The sequence below is a fragment of the Glandiceps talaboti genome, chromosome 8, assembly GCF_964340395.1.
Source record: "Glandiceps talaboti chromosome 8, keGlaTala1.1, whole genome shotgun sequence".
Lineage (NCBI taxonomy): Eukaryota > Metazoa > Hemichordata > Enteropneusta > Spengelidae > Glandiceps > Glandiceps talaboti.
This window is the reverse complement of record NC_135556.1, coordinates 4,601,267-4,619,812: the sequence shown is the minus strand read 5'-3', so window position 1 is coordinate 4,619,812 and position 18,546 is coordinate 4,601,267.

Here is an 18,546-nt window from a genome sequence, read left to right as displayed (position 1 = left end):
GTCACAAGTAGATTGTAGCTGAATGAAGTAATATTTTGGATATTAGCATAATTTTATTATCAGTGGTAATATCTTTTCAAAATGGTTAATTTGAGTAGTGGCAACTTTAAGTGTAAACTTTAGAATCTAAATGACTTTTATTTCATTCCATCAATAAGTTTATACTGTATTGTTTGATTCATTCCTTTCAGGATGGAACTCCAAGGCCAAGCAAGATGGCACGAACACAGATGGCAGATGAAGATCAGACAGCTAATCAAGAAGCAGAAGAAGTAAGTGAAGATTTTAGAATTGTAAAATTACTGAAAATGGTCATTAGGTTTTGTTGCCCAATATTATTTTTCCTTCACCAATAGAAAGTACAAGTTTACTAAAGTGTCTTTTGTCAGTACTAAGCACATGACAAGTAGTGACAACCTTATGTCACAAGTAGATTATAGCTGAATGAAGTAATATTTTGGAGATTAGCATAATTTCATAACAAGTGGTAATATCTTTTCAAAGAGGTTAAGTTGAGTATTGGCAACTTCAAGAGTAAATGTTAGAATCTAAAAGGTTTTGTTGCCCAATATTTTTTTCCTTCACCAATTGAAAGTACAAGTTATCTAATGTGTCTTTTTTCACTGTTTAGCACATGACAAGTAGAGATAACCTTATGTCACAAGTAGATTGTAGCTGAATGAAGTAATATTTTGGATATTAGCATAATTTTATTATCAGTGGTAATATCTTTTCAAAATGGTTAATTTGAGTAGTGGCAACTTTAAGTGTAAACTTTAGAATCTAAATGACTTTTATTTCATTCCATCAATAAGTTTATACTGTATTGTTTGATTCATTCCTTTCAGGATGGAACTCCAAGGCCAAGCAAGATGGCACGAACACAGATGGCAGATGAAGATCAGACAGCTAATCAAGAAGCAGAAGAAGTAAGTGAAGATTTTGGAATTGTAAAATTACTGAAAATGGTCATTAGGTTTTGTTGCCCAATATTATTTTTCCTTCACTAATAGAAAGTACAAGTTAACTAAAGGGTCTTTTGTCAGTACTAAGCACATGACAAGTAGTGACAACCTTATGTCACAAGTAGATTGTAGCTGAATGAAGTAATATTTTGGAGAGTAGCATAATTTTATTATCAGTGGTAATATCTTTTCAAAATGGTTAATTTGAGTAGTGGCAACTTTAAGTGTAAATATTAAAATGTAAATGACTTTTATTTCATTCCATCAATAAGTTTATACTGTATTGTTTGATTCATTCCTTTCAGGATGGAACTCCAAGGCCAAGCAAGATGGCACGAACACAGATGGCAGATGAAGATCAGACAGCTAATCAAGAAGCAGAAGAAGTAAGTGAAGATTTTGGAATTGTAAAATTACTGAAAATGGTCATTAGGTTTTGTTGCCCAATATTAGTTTTCCTTCACTAATGGAAAGTACAAGTTAACTAAAGGGTCTTTTGTCAGTACTAAGCACATGGCAAGTAGTGACAACCTTATGTCACAAGTAGATTGTAGCTGAATGAAGTAATATTTTGGAGAGTAGCATAATTTTATTATCAGTGGTAATATCTTTTCAAAGAGGTTAATTTCAGTAGTTGCAACTTTAAGTGTAAATATTAAAATGTAAATGACTTTTATTTCATTCCATCAATAAGTTTATCCTGTATTGTTTGATTCATTCCTTTCAGGATGGAACTCCAAGGCCAAGCAAGATGGCACGAACACAGATGGCAGATGAAGATCAGACAGGCAATCAAGAAGCAGAAGAAGTAAGTGAAGATTTTGGAATTGTAAAATTACTGAAAATGGTCATTAGGTTTTGTTGCCCAATATTATTTTTCCTTCACCAATAGAAAGTACAAGTTTACTAAAGTGTCTTTTGTCAGTACTAAGCACATGACAAGTAGTGACAACCTTATGTCACAAGTAGATTATAGCTGAATGAAGTAATATTTTGGAGATTAGCATAATTTCATAACAAGTGGTAATATCTTTTCAAAGAGGTTAAGTTGAGTATTGGCAACTTCAAGAGTAAATGTTAGAATCTAAAAGGTTTTGTTGCCCAATATTTTTTTCCTTCACCAATTGAAAGTACAAGTTATCTAATGTGTCTTTTTTCACTGTTTAGCACATGACAAGTAGAGATAACCTTATGTCACAAGTAGATTGTAGCTGAATAAGGTAATATTTTGGATATTAGCATAATTTTATTATCAGTGGTAATATCTTTTCAAAATGGTTAATTTGAGTAGTGGCAACTTTAAGTGTAAACTTTAGAATCTAAATGACTTTTATTTCATTCCATCAATAAGTTTATACTGTATTGTTTGATTCATTCCTTTCAGGATGGAACTCCAAGGCCAAGCAAGATGGCACGAACACAGATGGCAGATGAAGATCAGACAGCTAATCAAGAAGCAGAAGAAGTAAGTGAAGATTTTGGAATTGTAAAATTACTGAAAATGGTCATTAGGTTTTGTTGCCCAATATTAGTTTTCCTTCACTAATGGAAAGTACAAGTTAACTAAAGGGTCTTTTGTCAGTACTAAGCACATGGCAAGTAGTGACAACCTTATGTCACAAGTAGATTGTAGCTGAATGAAGTAATATTTTGGAGAGTAGCATAATTTTATTATCAGTGGTAATATCTTTTCAAAGAGGTTAATTTCAGTAGTTGCAACTTTAAGTGTAAATATTAAAATGTAAATGACTTTTATTTCATTCCATCAATAAGTTTATCCTGTATTGTTTGATTCATTCCTTTCAGGATGGAACTCCAAGGCCAAGCAAGATGGCACGAACACAGATGGCAGATGAAGATCAGACAGCTAATCAAGAAGCAGAAGAAGTAAGTGAAGATTTTGGAATTGTAAAATTGTTGAAAATGGTCATTAGGTTTTGTTGCCCAATATTATTTTTCCTTCACTAATAGAAAGTACAAGTTAACTAAAGGGTCTTTTGTCAGTACTAAGCACATGGCAAGTAGTGACAACCTTATGTCACAAGTAGATTGTAGCTGAATGAAGTAATATTTTGGAGAGTAGCATAATTTTATTATCAGTGGTAATATCTTTTCAAAGAGGTTAATTTCAGTAGTTGCAACTTTAAGTGTAAATATTAAAATGTAAATGACTTTTATTTCATTCCATCAATAAGTTTATCCTGTATTGTTTGATTCATTCCTTTCAGGATGGAACTCCAAGGCCAAGCAAGATGGCACGAACACAGATGGCTGATGAAGATCAGACAGGCAATCAAGAAGCAGAAGAAGTAAGTGAAGAGTTTGGAATTGTAAAATTACTGAAAATGGTCATTAGGTTTTGTTGCCCAATATTATTTTTCCTTCACCAATAGTAAGTACAAGTTTACTAAAGTGTCTTTTGTCAGTACTAAGCACATGACAAGTAGTGACAACCTTATGTCACAAGTAGATTATAGCTGAATGAAGTAATATTTTGGAGATTAGCATAATTTCATAACAAGTGGTAATATCTGTTCAAAGAGGTTAAGTTGAGTATTGGCAACTTCAAGAGTAAATATTAGAATCTAAAAGGTTTTGTTGCCCAATATTTTTTTCCTTCACCAATTGAAAGTACAAGTTATCTTGTGTGTCTTTTTTCACTGTTTAGCACATGACAAGTAGAGATAACCTTATGTCACAAGTAGATTGTAGCCGAATGAAGTAATATTTTGGATATTAGCATAATTTTATTATCAGTGGTAATATCTTTTCAAAATGGTTAATTTGAGTAGTGGCAACTTTAAGTGTAAACTTTAGAATCTAAATGACTTTTATTTCATTCTATCAATAAGTTTATACTGTATTGTTTGATTCATTCCTTTCAGGATGGAACTCCAAGGCCAAGGAAGATGGCACGAACACAGATGGCAGATGAAGATCAGACAGCTAATCAAGAAGCAGAAGAAGTAAGTGAAGATTTTGGAATTGTAAAATTACTGAAAATGGTCATTAGGTTTTGTTGCCCAATATTATTTTTCCTTCACTAATGGAAAGTACAAGTTAACTAAAGGGTCTTTTGTCAGTACTAAGCACATGGCAAGTAGTGACAACCTTATGTCACAAGTAGATTGTAGCTGAATGAAGTAATATTTTGGAGAGTAGCATAATTTTATTATCAGTGGTAATATCTTTTCAAAATGGTTAATTTCAGTAGTTGCAACTTTAAGTGTAAATATTAAAATGTAAATGACTTTTATTTCATTCCATCAATAAGTTTATCCTGTATTGTTTGATTCATTCCTTTCAGGATGGAACTCCAAGGCCAAGCAAGATGGCACGAACACAGATGGCAGATGAAGATCAGACAGCTAATCAAGAAGCAGAAGAAGTAAGTGAAGATTTTAGAATTGTAAAATTACTGAAAATGGTCATTAGGTTTTGTTGCCCAATATTATTTTTCCTTCACTAATGGAAAGTACAAGTTAACTAAAGGGTCTTTTGTCAGTACTAAGCACATGGCAAGTAGTGACAACCTTATGTCACAAGTAGATTGTAGCTGAATGAAGTAATATTTTGGAGAGTAGCATAATTTTATTATCAGTGGTAATATCTTTTCAAAGAGGTTAATTTCAGTAGTTGCAACTTTAAGTGTAAATATTAAAATGTAAATGACTTTTATTTCATTCCATCAATAAGTTTATCCTGTATTGTTTGATTCATTCCTTTCAGGATGGAACTCCAAGGCCAAGCAAGATGGCACGAACACAGATGGCAGATGAAGATCAGACAGGCAATCAAGAAGCAGAAGAAGTAAGTGAAGATTTTGGAATTGTAAAATTACTGAAAATGGTCATTAGGTTTTGTTGCCCAATATTATTTTTCCTTCACCAATAGAAAGTACAAGTTTACTAAAGTGTCTTTTGTCAGTACTAAGCACATGACAAGTAGTGACAACCTTATGTCACAAGTAGATTATAGCTGAATGAAGTAATATTTTGGAGATTAGCATAATTTCATAACAAGTGGTAATATCTTTTCAAAGAGGTTAAGTTGAGTATTGGCAACTTCAAGAGTAAATGTTAGAATCTAAAAGGTTTTGTTGCCCAATATTTTTTTCCTTCACCAATTGAAAGTACAAGTTATCTAATGTGTCTTTTTTCACTGTTTAGCACATGACAAGTAGAGATAACCTTATGTCACAAGTAGATTGTAGCTGAATAAGGTAATATTTTGGATATTAGCATAATTTTATTATCAGTGGTAATATCTTTTCAAAATGGTTAATTTGAGTAGTGGCAACTTTAAGTGTAAACTTTAGAATCTAAATGACTTTTATTTCATTCCATCAATAAGTTTATCCTGTATTGTTTGATTCATTCCTTTCAGGATGGAACTCCAAGGCCAAGCAAGATGGCACGAACACAGATGGCAGATGAAGATCAGACAGCTAATCAAGAAGCAGAAGAAGTAAGTGAAGATTTTGGAATTGTAAAATTATTGAAAATGGTCATTACGTTTTGTTGCCCAATATTATTTTTCCTTCACTAATAGAAAGTACAAGTTAACTAAAGGGTCTTTTGTCAGTACTAAGCACATGGCAAGTAGTGACAACCTTATGTCACAAGTAGATTATAGCTGAATGAAGTAATATTTTGGAGATTAGCATAATTTCATAACAAGTGGTAATATCTTTTCAAAGAGGTTAAGTTGAGTATTGGCAACTTCAAGAGTAAATGTTAGAATCTAAAAGGTTTTGTTGCCCAATATTTTTTTCCTTCACCAATTGAAAGTACAAGTTATCTAATGTGTCTTTTTTCACTGTTTAGCACATGACAAGTAGAGATAACCTTATGTCACAAGTAGATTGTAGCTGAATAAGGTAATATTTTGGATATTAGCATAATTTTATTATCAGTGGTAATATCTTTTCAAAATGGTTAATTTGAGTAGTGGCAACTTTAAGTGTAAACTTTAGAATCTAAATGACTTTTATTTCATTCCATCAATAAGTTTATACTGTATTGTTTGATTCATTCCTTTCAGGATGGAACTCCAAGGCCAAGGAAGATGGCACGAACACAGATGGCAGATGAAGATCAGACAGCTAATCAAGAAGCAGAAGAAGTAAGTGAAGATTTTGGAATTGTAAAATTACTGAAAATGGTCATTAGGTTTTGTTGCCCAATATTATTTTTCCTTCACTAATGGAAAGTACAAGTTAACTAAAGGGTCTTTTGTCAGTACTAAGCACATGGCAAGTAGTGACAACCTTATGTCACAAGTAGATTGTAGCTGAATGAAGTAATATTTTGGAGAGTAGCATAATTTTATTATCAGTGGTAATATCTTTTCAAAGAGGTTAATTTCAGTAGTTGCAACTTTAAGTGTAAATATTAAAATGTAAATGACTTTTATTTCATTCCATCAATAAGTTTATCCTGTATTGTTTGATTCATTCCTTTCAGGATGGAACTCCAAGGCCAAGCAAGATGGCACGAACACAGATGGCAGATGAAGATCAGACAGCTAATCAAGAAGCAGAAGAAGTAAGTGAAGATTTTGGAATTGTAAAATTATTGAAAATGGTCATTAGGTTTTGTTGCCCAATATTATTTTTCCTTCACTAATAGAAAGTACAAGTTAACTAAAGGGTCTTTTGTCAGTACTAAGCACATGGCAAGTAATGACAACCTTATGTCACAAGTAGATTATAGCTGAATGAAGTAATATTTTGGAGAGTAGCATAATTTTATTATCAGTGGTAATATCTTTTCAAAGAGGTTAATTTCAGTAGTTGCAACTTTAAGTGTAAATATTAAAATGTAAATGACTTTTATTTCATTCCATCAATAAGTTTATCCTGTATTGTTTGATTCATTCCTTTCAGGATGGAACTCCAAGGCCAAGCAAGATGACACGAACACAGATGGCAGATGAAGATCAGACAGGCAATCAAGAAGCAGAAGAAGTAAGTGAAGATTTTGGAATTGTAAAATTACTGAAAATGGTCATTAGGTTTTGTTGCCCAATATTATTTTTCCTTCACTAATGGAAAGTACAAGTTAACTAAAGGGTCTTTTGTCAGTACTAAGCACATGGCAAGTAGTGACAACCTTATGTCACAAGTAGATTGTAGCTGAATGAAGTAATATTTTGGATATTAGCATAATTTCATAACAAGTGGTAATATCTTTTCAAAGAGGTTAAGTTGAGTATTGGCAACTTCAAGAGTAAATGTTAGAATCTAAAAGGTTTTGTTGCCCAATATTTTTTTCCTTCACCAATTGAAAGTACAAGTTATCTAATGTGTCTTTTTTCACTGTTTAGCACATGACAAGTAGAGATAACCTTATGTCACAAGTAGATTGTAGCTGAATGAAGTAATATTTTGGATATTAGCATAATTTTATTATCAGTGGTAATATCTTTTCAAAATGGTTAATTTGAGTAGTGGCAACTTTAAGTGTAAATATTAAAATGTAAATGACTTTTATTTCATTCCATCAATAAGTTTATACTGTATTGTTTGATTCATTCCTTTCAGGATGGAACTCCAAGGCCAAGCAAGATGGCACGAACACAGATGGCAGATGAAGATCAGACAGCTAATCAAGAAGCAGAAGAAGTAAGTGAAGATTTTGGAATTGTAAAATTACTGAAAATGGTCATTAGGTTTTGTTGCCCAATATTAGTTTTCCTTCACTAATGGAAAGTACAAGTTAACTAAAGGGTCTTTTGTCAGTACTAAGCACATGGCAAGTAGTGACAACCTTATGTCACAAGTAGATTGTAGCTGAATGAAGTAATATTTTGGAGAGTAGCATAATTTTATTATCAGTGGTAATATCTTTTCAAAGAGGTTAATTTCAGTAGTTGCAACTTTAAGTGTAAATATTAAAATGTAAATGACTTTTATTTCATTCCATCAATAAGTTTATCCTGTATTGTTTGATTCATTCCTTTCAGGATGGAACTCCAAGGCCAAGCAAGATGGCACGAACACAGATGGCAGATGAAGATCAGACAGGCAATCAAGAAGCAGAAGAAGTAAGTGAAGATTTTGGAATTGTAAAATTACTGAAAATGGTCATTAGGTTTTGTTGCCCAATATTATTTTTCCTTCACCAATAGAAAGTACAAGTTTACTAAAGTGTCTTTTGTCAGTACTAAGCACATGACAAGTAGTGACAACCTTATGTCACAAGTAGATTATAGCTGAATGAAGTAATATTTTGGAGATTAGCATAATTTCATAACAAGTGGTAATATCTTTTCAAAGAGGTTAAGTTGAGTATTGGCAACTTCAAGAGTAAATGTTAGAATCTAAAAGGTTTTGTTGCCCAATATTTTTTTCCTTCACCAATTGAAAGTACAAGTTATCTAATGTGTCTTTTTTCACTGTTTAGCACATGACAAGTAGAGATAACCTTATGTCACAAGTAGATTGTAGCTGAATAAGGTAATATTTTGGATATTAGCATAATTTTATTATCAGTGGTAATATCTTTTCAAAATGGTTAATTTGAGTAGTGGCAACTTTAAGTGTAAACTTTAGAATCTAAATGACTTTTATTTCATTCCATCAATAAGTTTATACTGTATTGTTTGATTCATTCCTTTCAGGATGGAACTCCAAGGCCAAGCAAGATGGCACGAACACAGATGGCAGATGAAGATCAGACAGCTAATCAAGAAGCAGAAGAAGTAAGTGAAGATTTTGGAATTGTAAAATTACTGAAAATGGTCATTAGGTTTTGTTGCCCAATATTAGTTTTCCTTCACTAATGGAAAGTACAAGTTAACTAAAGGGTCTTTTGTCAGTACTAAGCACATGGCAAGTAGTGACAACCTTATGTCACAAGTAGATTGTAGCTGAATGAAGTAATATTTTGGAGAGTAGCATAATTTTATTATCAGTGGTAATATCTTTTCAAAGAGGTTAATTTCAGTAGTTGCAACTTTAAGTGTAAATATTAAAATGTAAATGACTTTTATTTCATTCCATCAATAAGTTTATCCTGTATTGTTTGATTCATTCCTTTCAGGATGGAACTCCAAGGCCAAGCAAGATGGCACGAACACAGATGGCAGATGAAGATCAGACAGCTAATCAAGAAGCAGAAGAAGTAAGTGAAGATTTTGGAATTGTAAAATTGTTGAAAATGGTCATTAGGTTTTGTTGCCCAATATTATTTTTCCTTCACTAATAGAAAGTACAAGTTAACTAAAGGGTCTTTTGTCAGTACTAAGCACATGGCAAGTAGTGACAACCTTATGTCACAAGTAGATTGTAGCTGAATGAAGTAATATTTTGGAGAGTAGCATAATTTTATTATCAGTGGTAATATCTTTTCAAAGAGGTTAATTTCAGTAGTTGCAACTTTAAGTGTAAATATTAAAATGTAAATGACTTTTATTTCATTCCATCAATAAGTTTATCCTGTATTGTTTGATTCATTCCTTTCAGGATGGAACTCCAAGGCCAAGCAAGATGGCACGAACACAGATGGCTGATGAAGATCAGACAGGCAATCAAGAAGCAGAAGAAGTAAGTGAAGAGTTTGGAATTGTAAAATTACTGAAAATGGTCATTAGGTTTTGTTGCCCAATATTATTTTTCCTTCACCAATAGTAAGTACAAGTTTACTAAAGTGTCTTTTGTCAGTACTAAGCACATGACAAGTAGTGACAACCTTATGTCACAAGTAGATTATAGCTGAATGAAGTAATATTTTGGAGATTAGCATAATTTCATAATAAGTGGTAATATCTGTTCAAAGAGGTTAAGTTGAGTATTGGCAACTTCAAGAGTAAATATTAGAATCTAAAAGGTTTTGTTGCCCAATATTTTTTTCCTTCACCAATTGAAAGTACAAGTTATCTTGTGTGTCTTTTTTCACTGTTTAGCACATGACAAGTAGAGATAACCTTATGTCACAAGTAGATTGTAGCCGAATGAAGTAATATTTTGGATATTAGCATAATTTTATTATCAGTGGTAATATCTTTTCAAAATGGTTAATTTGAGTAGTGGCAACTTTAAGTGTAAACTTTAGAATCTAAATGACTTTTATTTCATTCTATCAATAAGTTTATACTGTATTGTTTGATTCATTCCTTTCAGGATGGAACTCCAAGGCCAAGGAAGATGGCACGAACACAGATGGCAGATGAAGATCAGACAGCTAATCAAGAAGCAGAAGAAGTAAGTGAAGATTTTGGAATTGTAAAATTACTGAAAATGGTCATTAGGTTTTGTTGCCCAATATTATTTTTCCTTCACTAATGGAAAGTACAAGTTAACTAAAGGGTCTTTTGTCAGTACTAAGCACATGGCAAGTAGTGACAACCTTATGTCACAAGTAGATTGTAGCTGAATGAAGTAATATTTTGGAGAGTAGCATAATTTTATTATCAGTGGTAATATCTTTTCAAAATGGTTAATTTCAGTAGTTGCAACTTTAAGTGTAAATATTAAAATGTAAATGACTTTTATTTCATTCCATCAATAAGTTTATCCTGTATTGTTTGATTCATTCCTTTCAGGATGGAACTCCAAGGCCAAGCAAGATGGCACGAACACAGATGGCAGATGAAGATCAGACAGGCAATCAAGAAGCAGAAGAAGTAAGTGAAGATTTTGGAATTGTAAAATTACTGAAAATGGTCATTAGGTTTTGTTGCCCAATATTATTTTTCCTTCACCAATAGAAAGTACAAGTTTACTAAAGTGTCTTTTGTCAGTACTAAGCACATGACAAGTAGTGACAACCTTATGTCACAAGTAGATTATAGCTGAATGAAGTAATATTTTGGAGATTAGCATAATTTCATAACAAGTGGTAATATCTTTTCAAAGAGGTTAAGTTGAGTATTGGCAACTTCAAGAGTAAATGTTAGAATCTAAAAGGTTTTGTTGCCCAATATTTTTTTCCTTCACCAATTGAAAGTACAAGTTATCTAATGTGTCTTTTTTCACTGTTTAGCACATGACAAGTAGAGATAACCTTATGTCACAAGTAGATTGTAGCTGAATAAGGTAATATTTTGGATATTAGCATAATTTTATTATCAGTGGTAATATCTTTTCAAAATGGTTAATTTGAGTAGTGGCAACTTTAAGTGTAAACTTTAGAATCTAAATGACTTTTATTTCATTCCATCAATAAGTTTATACTGTATTGTTTGATTCATTCCTTTCAGGATGGAACTCCAAGGCCAAGGAAGATGGCACGAACACAGATGGCAGATGAAGATCAGACAGCTAATCAAGAAGCAGAAGAAGTAAGTGAAGATTTTGGAATTGTAAAATTACTGAAAATGGTCATTAGGTTTTGTTGCCCAATATTATTTTTCCTTCACTAATGGAAAGTACAAGTTAACTAAAGGGTCTTTTGTCAGTACTAAGCACATGGCAAGTAGTGACAACCTTATGTCACAAGTAGATTGTAGCTGAATGAAGTAATATTTTGGAGAGTAGCATAATTTTATTATCAGTGGTAATATCTTTTCAAAGAGGTTAATTTCAGTAGTTGCAACTTTAAGTGTAAACTTTAGAATCTAAATGACTTTTATTTCATTCCATCAATAAGTTTATCCTGTATTGTTTGATTCATTCCTTTCAGGATGGAACTCCAAGGCCAAGCAAGATGGCACGAACACAGATGGCTGATAAAGATCAGACAGGCAATCAAGAAGCAGAAGAAGTAAGTGAAGATTTTGGAATTGTAAAATTATTGAAAATGGTCATTACGTTTTGTTGCCCAATATTATTTTTCCTTCACTAATAGAAAGTACAAGTTTACTAAAGTGTCTTTTGTCAGTACTAAGCACATGACAAGTAGTGACAACCTTATGTCACAAGTAGATTATAGCTGAATGAAGTAATATTTTGGAGATTAGCATAATTTCATAACAAGTGGTAATATCTGTTCAAAGAGGTTAAGTTGAGTATTGGCAACTTCAAGAGTAAATATTAGAATCTAAAAGGTTTTGTTGCCCAATATTTTTTTCCTTCACCAATTGAAAGTACAAGTTATCTAATGTGTCTTTTTTCACTGTTTAGCACATGACAAGTAGAGATAACCTTATGTCACAAGTAGATTGTAGCTGAATAAGGTAATATTTTGGATATTAGCATAATTTTATTATCAGTGGTAATATCTTTTCAAAATGGTTAATTTGAGTAGTGGCAACTTTAAGTGTAAACTTTAGAATCTAAATGACTTTTATTTCATTCCATCAATAAGTTTATACTGTATTGTTTGATTCATTCCTTTCAGGATGGAACTCCAAGGCCAAGCAAGATGGCACGAACACAGATGGCAGATGAAGATCAGACAGCTAATCAAGAAGCAGAAGAAGTAAGTGAAGATTTTGGAATTGTAAAATTACTGAAAATGGTCATTAGGTTTTGTTGCCCAATATTATTTTTCCTTCACTAATAGAAAGTACAAGTTAACTAAAGGGTCTTTTGTCAGTACTAAGCACATGGCAAGTAATGACAACCTTATGTCACAAGTAGATTATAGCTGAATGAAGTAATATTTTGGAGAGTAGCATAATTTTATTATCAGTGGTAATATCTTTTCAAAGAGGTTAATTTCAGTAGTTGCAACTTTAAGTGTAAATATTAAAATGTAAATGACTTTTATTTCATTCCATCAATAAGTTTATCCTGTATTGTTTGATTCATTCCTTTCAGGATGGAACTCCAAGGCCAAGCAAGATGGCACGAACACAGATGGCAGATGAAGATCAGACAGGCAATCAAGAAGCAGAAGAAGTAAGTGCAGATTTTGGAATTGTAAAATTACTGAAAATGGTCATTAGGTTTTGTTGCCCAATATTATTTTTCCTTCACTAATGGAAAGTACAAGTTAACTAAAGGGTCTTTTGTCAGTACTAAGCACATGGCAAGTAGTGACAACCTTATGTCACAAGTAGATTGTAGCTGAATGAAGTAATATTTTGGAGAGTAGCATAATTTTATTATCAGTGGTAATATCTTTTCAAAGAGGTTAATTTCAGTAGTTGCAACTTTAAGTGTAAATATTAAAATGTAAATGACTTTTATTTCATTCCATCAATAAGTTTATCCTGTATTGTTTGATTCATTCCTTTCAGGATGGAACTCCAAGGCCAAGCAAGATGGCACGAACACAGATGGCAGATGAAGATCAGACAGCTAATCAAGAAGCAGAAGAAGTAAGTGAAGATTTTGGAATTGTAAAATTATTGAAAATGGTCATTAGGTTTTGTTGCCCAATATTATTTTTCCTTCACTAATAGAAAGTACAAGTTAACTAAAGGGTCTTTTGTCAGTACTAAGCACATGGCAAGTAGTGACAACCTTATGTCACAAGTAGATTATAGCTGAATGAAGTAATATTTTGGAGAGTAGCATAATTTTATTATCAGTGGTAATATCTTTTCAAAGAGGTTAATTTCAGTAGTTGCAACTTTAAGTGTAAATATTAAAATGTAAATGACTTTTATTTCATTCCATCAATAAGTTTATCCTGTATTGTTTGATTCATTCCTTTCAGGATGGAACTCCAAGGCCAAGCAAGATGGCACGAACACAGATGGCAGATGAAGATCAGACAGGCAATCAAGAAGCAGAAGAAGTAAGTGAAGATTTTGGAATTGTAAAATTACTGAAAATGGTCATTAGGTTTTGTTGCCCAATATTATTTTTCCTTCACCAATAGAAAGTACAAGTTTACTAAAGTGTCTTTTGTCAGTACTAAGCACATGACAAGTAGTGACAACCTTATGTCACAAGTAGATTATAGCTGAATGAAGTAATATTTTGGAGATTAGCATAATTTCATAACAAGTGGTAATATCTTTTCAAAGAGGTTAAGTTGAGTATTGGCAACTTCAAGAGTAAATGTTAGAATCTAAAAGGTTTTGTTGCCCAATATTTTTTTCCTTCACCAATTGAAAGTACAAGTTATCTAATGTGTCTTTTTTCACTGTTTAGCACATGACAAGTAGAGATAACCTTATGTCACAAGTAGATTCTAGCTGAATAAGGTAATATTTTGGATATTAGCATAATTTTATTATCAGTGGTAATATCTTTTCAAAATGGTTAATTTGAGTAGTGGCAACTTTAAGTGTAAACTTTAGAATCTAAATGACTTTTATTTCATTCCATCAATAAGTTTATACTGTATTGTTTGATTCATTCCTTTCAGGATGGAACTCCAAGGCCAAGCAAGATGGCACGAACACAGATGGCAGATGAAGATCAGACAGCTAATCAAGAAGCAGAAGAAGTAAGTGAAGATTTTGGAATTGTAAAATTACTGAAAATGGTCATTAGGTTTTGTTGCCCAATATTATTTTTCCTTCACTAATGGAAAGTACAAGTTAACTAAAGGGTCTTTTGTCAGTACTAAGCACATGGCAAGTAGTGACAACCTTATGTCACAAGTAGATTGTAGCTGAATGAAGTAATATTTTGGAGAGTAGCATAATTTTATTATCAGTGGTAATATCTTTTCAAAGAGGTTAATTTCAGTAGTTGCAACTTTAAGTGTAAATATTAAAATGTAAATGACTTTTATTTCATTCGATCAATAAGTTTATCCTGTATTGTTTGATTCATTCCTTTCAGGATGGAACTCCAAGGCCAAGCAAGATGGCACGAACACAGATGGCAGATGAAGATCAGACAGCTAATCAAGAAGCAGAAGAAGTAAGTGAAGATTTTGGAATTGTAAAATTACTGAAAATGGTCATTAGGTTTTGTTGCCCAATATTATTTTTCCTTCACTAATGGAAAGTACAAGTTTACTAAAGGGTATTTTGTCAGTACTAAGCACATGGCAAGTAGTGACAACCTTATGTCACAAGTAGATTGTAGCTGAATGAAGTAATATTTTGGAGAGTAGCATAATTTTATTATCAGTGGTAATATCTTTTCAAAGAGGTTAATTTCAGTAGTTGAAACTTTAAGTGTAAATATTAAAATGTAAATGACTTTTATTTCATTCGATCAATAAGTTTATCCTGTATTGTTTGATTCATTCCTTTCAGGATGGAACTCCAAGGCCAAGCAAGATGGCACGAACACAGATGGCAGATGAAGATCAGACAGGCAATCAAGAAGCAGAAGAAGTAAGTGAAGATTTTGGAATTGTAAAATTACTGAAAATGGTCATTAGGTTTTGTTGCCCAATATTATTTTTCCTTCACCAATAGAAAGTACAAGTTTACTAAAGTGTCTTTTGTCAGTACTAAGCACATGACAAGTAGTGACAACCTTATGTCACAAGTAGATTATAGCTGAATGAAGTAATATTTTGGAGATTAGCATAATTTCATAACAAGTGGTAATATCTTTTCAAAGAGGTTAAGTTGAGTATTGGCAACTTCAAGAGTAAATGTTAGAATCTAAAAGGTTTTGTTGCCCAATATTTTTTTCCTTCACCAATTGAAAGTACAAGTTATCTAATGTGTCTTTTTTCACTGTTTAGCACATGACAAGTAGAGATAACCTTATGTCACAAGTAGATTGTAGCTGAATAAGGTAATATTTTGGATATTAGCATAATTTTATTATCAGTGGTAATATCTTTTCAAAATGGTTAATTTGAGTAGTGGCAACTTTAAGTGTAAACTTTAGAATCTAAATGACTTTTATTTCATTCCATCAATAAGTTTATACTGTATTGTTTGATTCATTCCTTTCAGGATGGAACTCCAAGGCCAAGGAAGATGGCACGAACACAGATGGCAGATGAAGATCAGACAGCTAATCAAGAAGCAGAAGAAGTAAGTGAAGATTTTGGAATTGTAAAATTACTGAAAATGGTCATTAGGTTTTGTTGCCCAATATTATTTTTCCTTCACTAATGGAAAGTACAAGTTAACTAAAGGGTCTTTTGTCAGTACTAAGCACATGGCAAGTAGTGACAACCTTATGTCACAAGTAGATTGTAGCTGAATGAAGTAATATTTTGGAGAGTAGCATAATTTTGTTATCAGTGGTAATATCTTTTCAAAGAGGTTAATTTCAGTAGTTGCAACTTTAAGTGTAAATATTAAAATGTAAATGACTTTTATTTCATTCCATCAATAAGTTTATCCTGTATTGTTTGATTCATTCCTTTCAGGATGGAACTCCAAGGCCAAGGAAGATAGCACGAACACAGATGGCAGATGAAGATCAGACAGCTAATCAAGAAGCAGAAGAAGTAAGTGAAGATTTTGGAATTGTAAAATTATTGAAAATGGTCATTAGGTTTTGTTGCCCAATATTATTTTTCCTTCACTAATAGAAAGTACAAGTTAACTAAAGGGTCTTTTGTCAGTACTAAGCACATGGCAAGTAGTGACAACCTTATGTCACAAGTAGATTGTAGCTGAATGAAGTAATATTTTGGAGAGTAGCATAATTTTATTATCAGTGGTAATATCTTTTCAAAGAGGTTAATTTCAGTAGTTGCAACTTTAAGAGTAAATATTAAAATGTAAATGACTTTTATTTCATTCCATCAATAAGTTTATCCTGTATTGTTTGATTCATTCCTTTCAGGATGGAACTCCAAGGCCAAGCAAGATGGCACGAACACAGATGGCTGATGAAGATCAGACAGGCAATCAAGAAGCAGAAGAAGTAAGTGAAGAGTTTGGAATTGTAAAATTACTGAAAATGGTCATTAGGTTTTGTTGCCCAATATTATTTTTCCTTCACCAATAGAAAGTACAAGTTTACTAAAGTGTCTTTTGTCAGTACTAAGCACATGACAAGTAGTGACAACCTTATGTCACAAGTAGATTATAGCTGAATGAAGTAATATTTTGGAGATTAGCATAATTTCATAACAAGTGGTAATATCTGTTCAAAGAGGTTAAGTTGAGTATTGGTAACTTCAAGAGTAAATATTAGAATCTAAAAGGTTTTGTTGCCCAATATTTTTTTCTTCACTAATGGAAAGTACAAGTTAACTAAAGGGTCTTTTGTCAGTACTAAGCACATGGCAAGTAGTGACAACCTTATGTCACAAGTAGATTGTAGCTGAATGAAGTAATATTTTGGAGAGTAGCATAATTTTATTATCAGTGGTAATATCTTTTCAAAGAGGTTAATTTCAGTAGTTGCAACTTTAAGTGTGTAAATATTAAAATCTAAATGACTTTTATTTCATACCATCAATAAGTTTATCCTGTATTGTTTGATTCATTCCTTTCAGGATGGAACTCCAAGGCCAAGGAAGATGGCACGAACACAGATGGCAGATGAAGATCAGACAGGTAATCAAGAAGCAGAAGAAGTAAGTGAAGAGTTTGGAATTGTAAAATTACTGAAAATGGTCATTAGGTTTTGTTGCCCAATATTATTTTTCCTTCACCAATAGAAAGTACAAGTTTACTAAAGTGTCTTTTATCAGTACTAAGCACATGGCAAGTAGTGACAACCTTATGTCACAAGTAGATTATAGCTGAATGAAGTAATATTTTGGAGATTAGCATAAATTCATAACAAGTTGGAATATCTTTTCAAAGAGGTTAAGTTGAGTTTTGGCTACTTCAAGAGTAAATGTTAGAATCTAAAAGGTTTTGTTGCCCAATATTTTTTTCCTTCACCAATTGAAAGTACAAGTTATCTAATGTGTCTTTTTTCACTGTTTAGCACATGACAAGTAGAGATAACCTTATGTCACAAGTAGATTGTAGCTGAATGAAGTAATATTTTGGATATTAGCATAATTTTATTATCAGTGGTAATATCTTTTCAAAGAGGTTAATTTCAGTAGTTGCAACTTTAAGTGTAAATATTAAATTGTAAATGACTTTTATTTCATTCCATCAATAAGTTTATCCTGTATTGTTTGATTCATTCCTTTCAGGATGGAACTCCAAGGCCAAGGAAGATGGCACGAACCTAGATGGCAGATGAAGATCAGACAGGCAATCAAGAAGCAGAAGAAGTAAGTGAAGATTTTGGAATTGTAAAGTTACTGAAAATGGTCATTAGGTTTTGTTGCCCAATATTATTTTTCCTTCACCAATAGGAAGTACAAGTTTACTAAAGTGTCTTTTGTCAGTACTAAGCACATGACAAGTAGTGACAACCTTATGTCACAAGTAGATTATAGCTGAATGAAGTAATATTTTGGAGATTAGCATAAATTCATAACAAGTGGTAATATCTTTTCAAAGAGGTTAAGTTGAGTATTGGCAACTTCAAGAGTAAATGTTAGAATCTAAAAGGTTTTGTTGCCCAATATTTTTTTCCTTCACCAATTGAAAGTACAAGTTATCTAATGTGTCTTTTTTCACTGTTTAGCACATGACAAGTAGAGATAACCTTATGTCATAAGTAGATTGTAGCTGAATGAAGTAATATTTTGGATATTAGCATAATTTTATTATCAGTGGTAATATCTTTTCAAAATGGTTAATTTGAGTAGTGGCAACTTTAAGTGTAAACTTTAGAATCTAAATGACTTTTATTTCATTCCATCAATAAGTTTATACTGTATTGTTTGATTCATTCCTTTCAGGATGGAACTCCAAGGCCAAGGAAGATGGCACGAACACAGATGGCAGATGAAGATCAGAC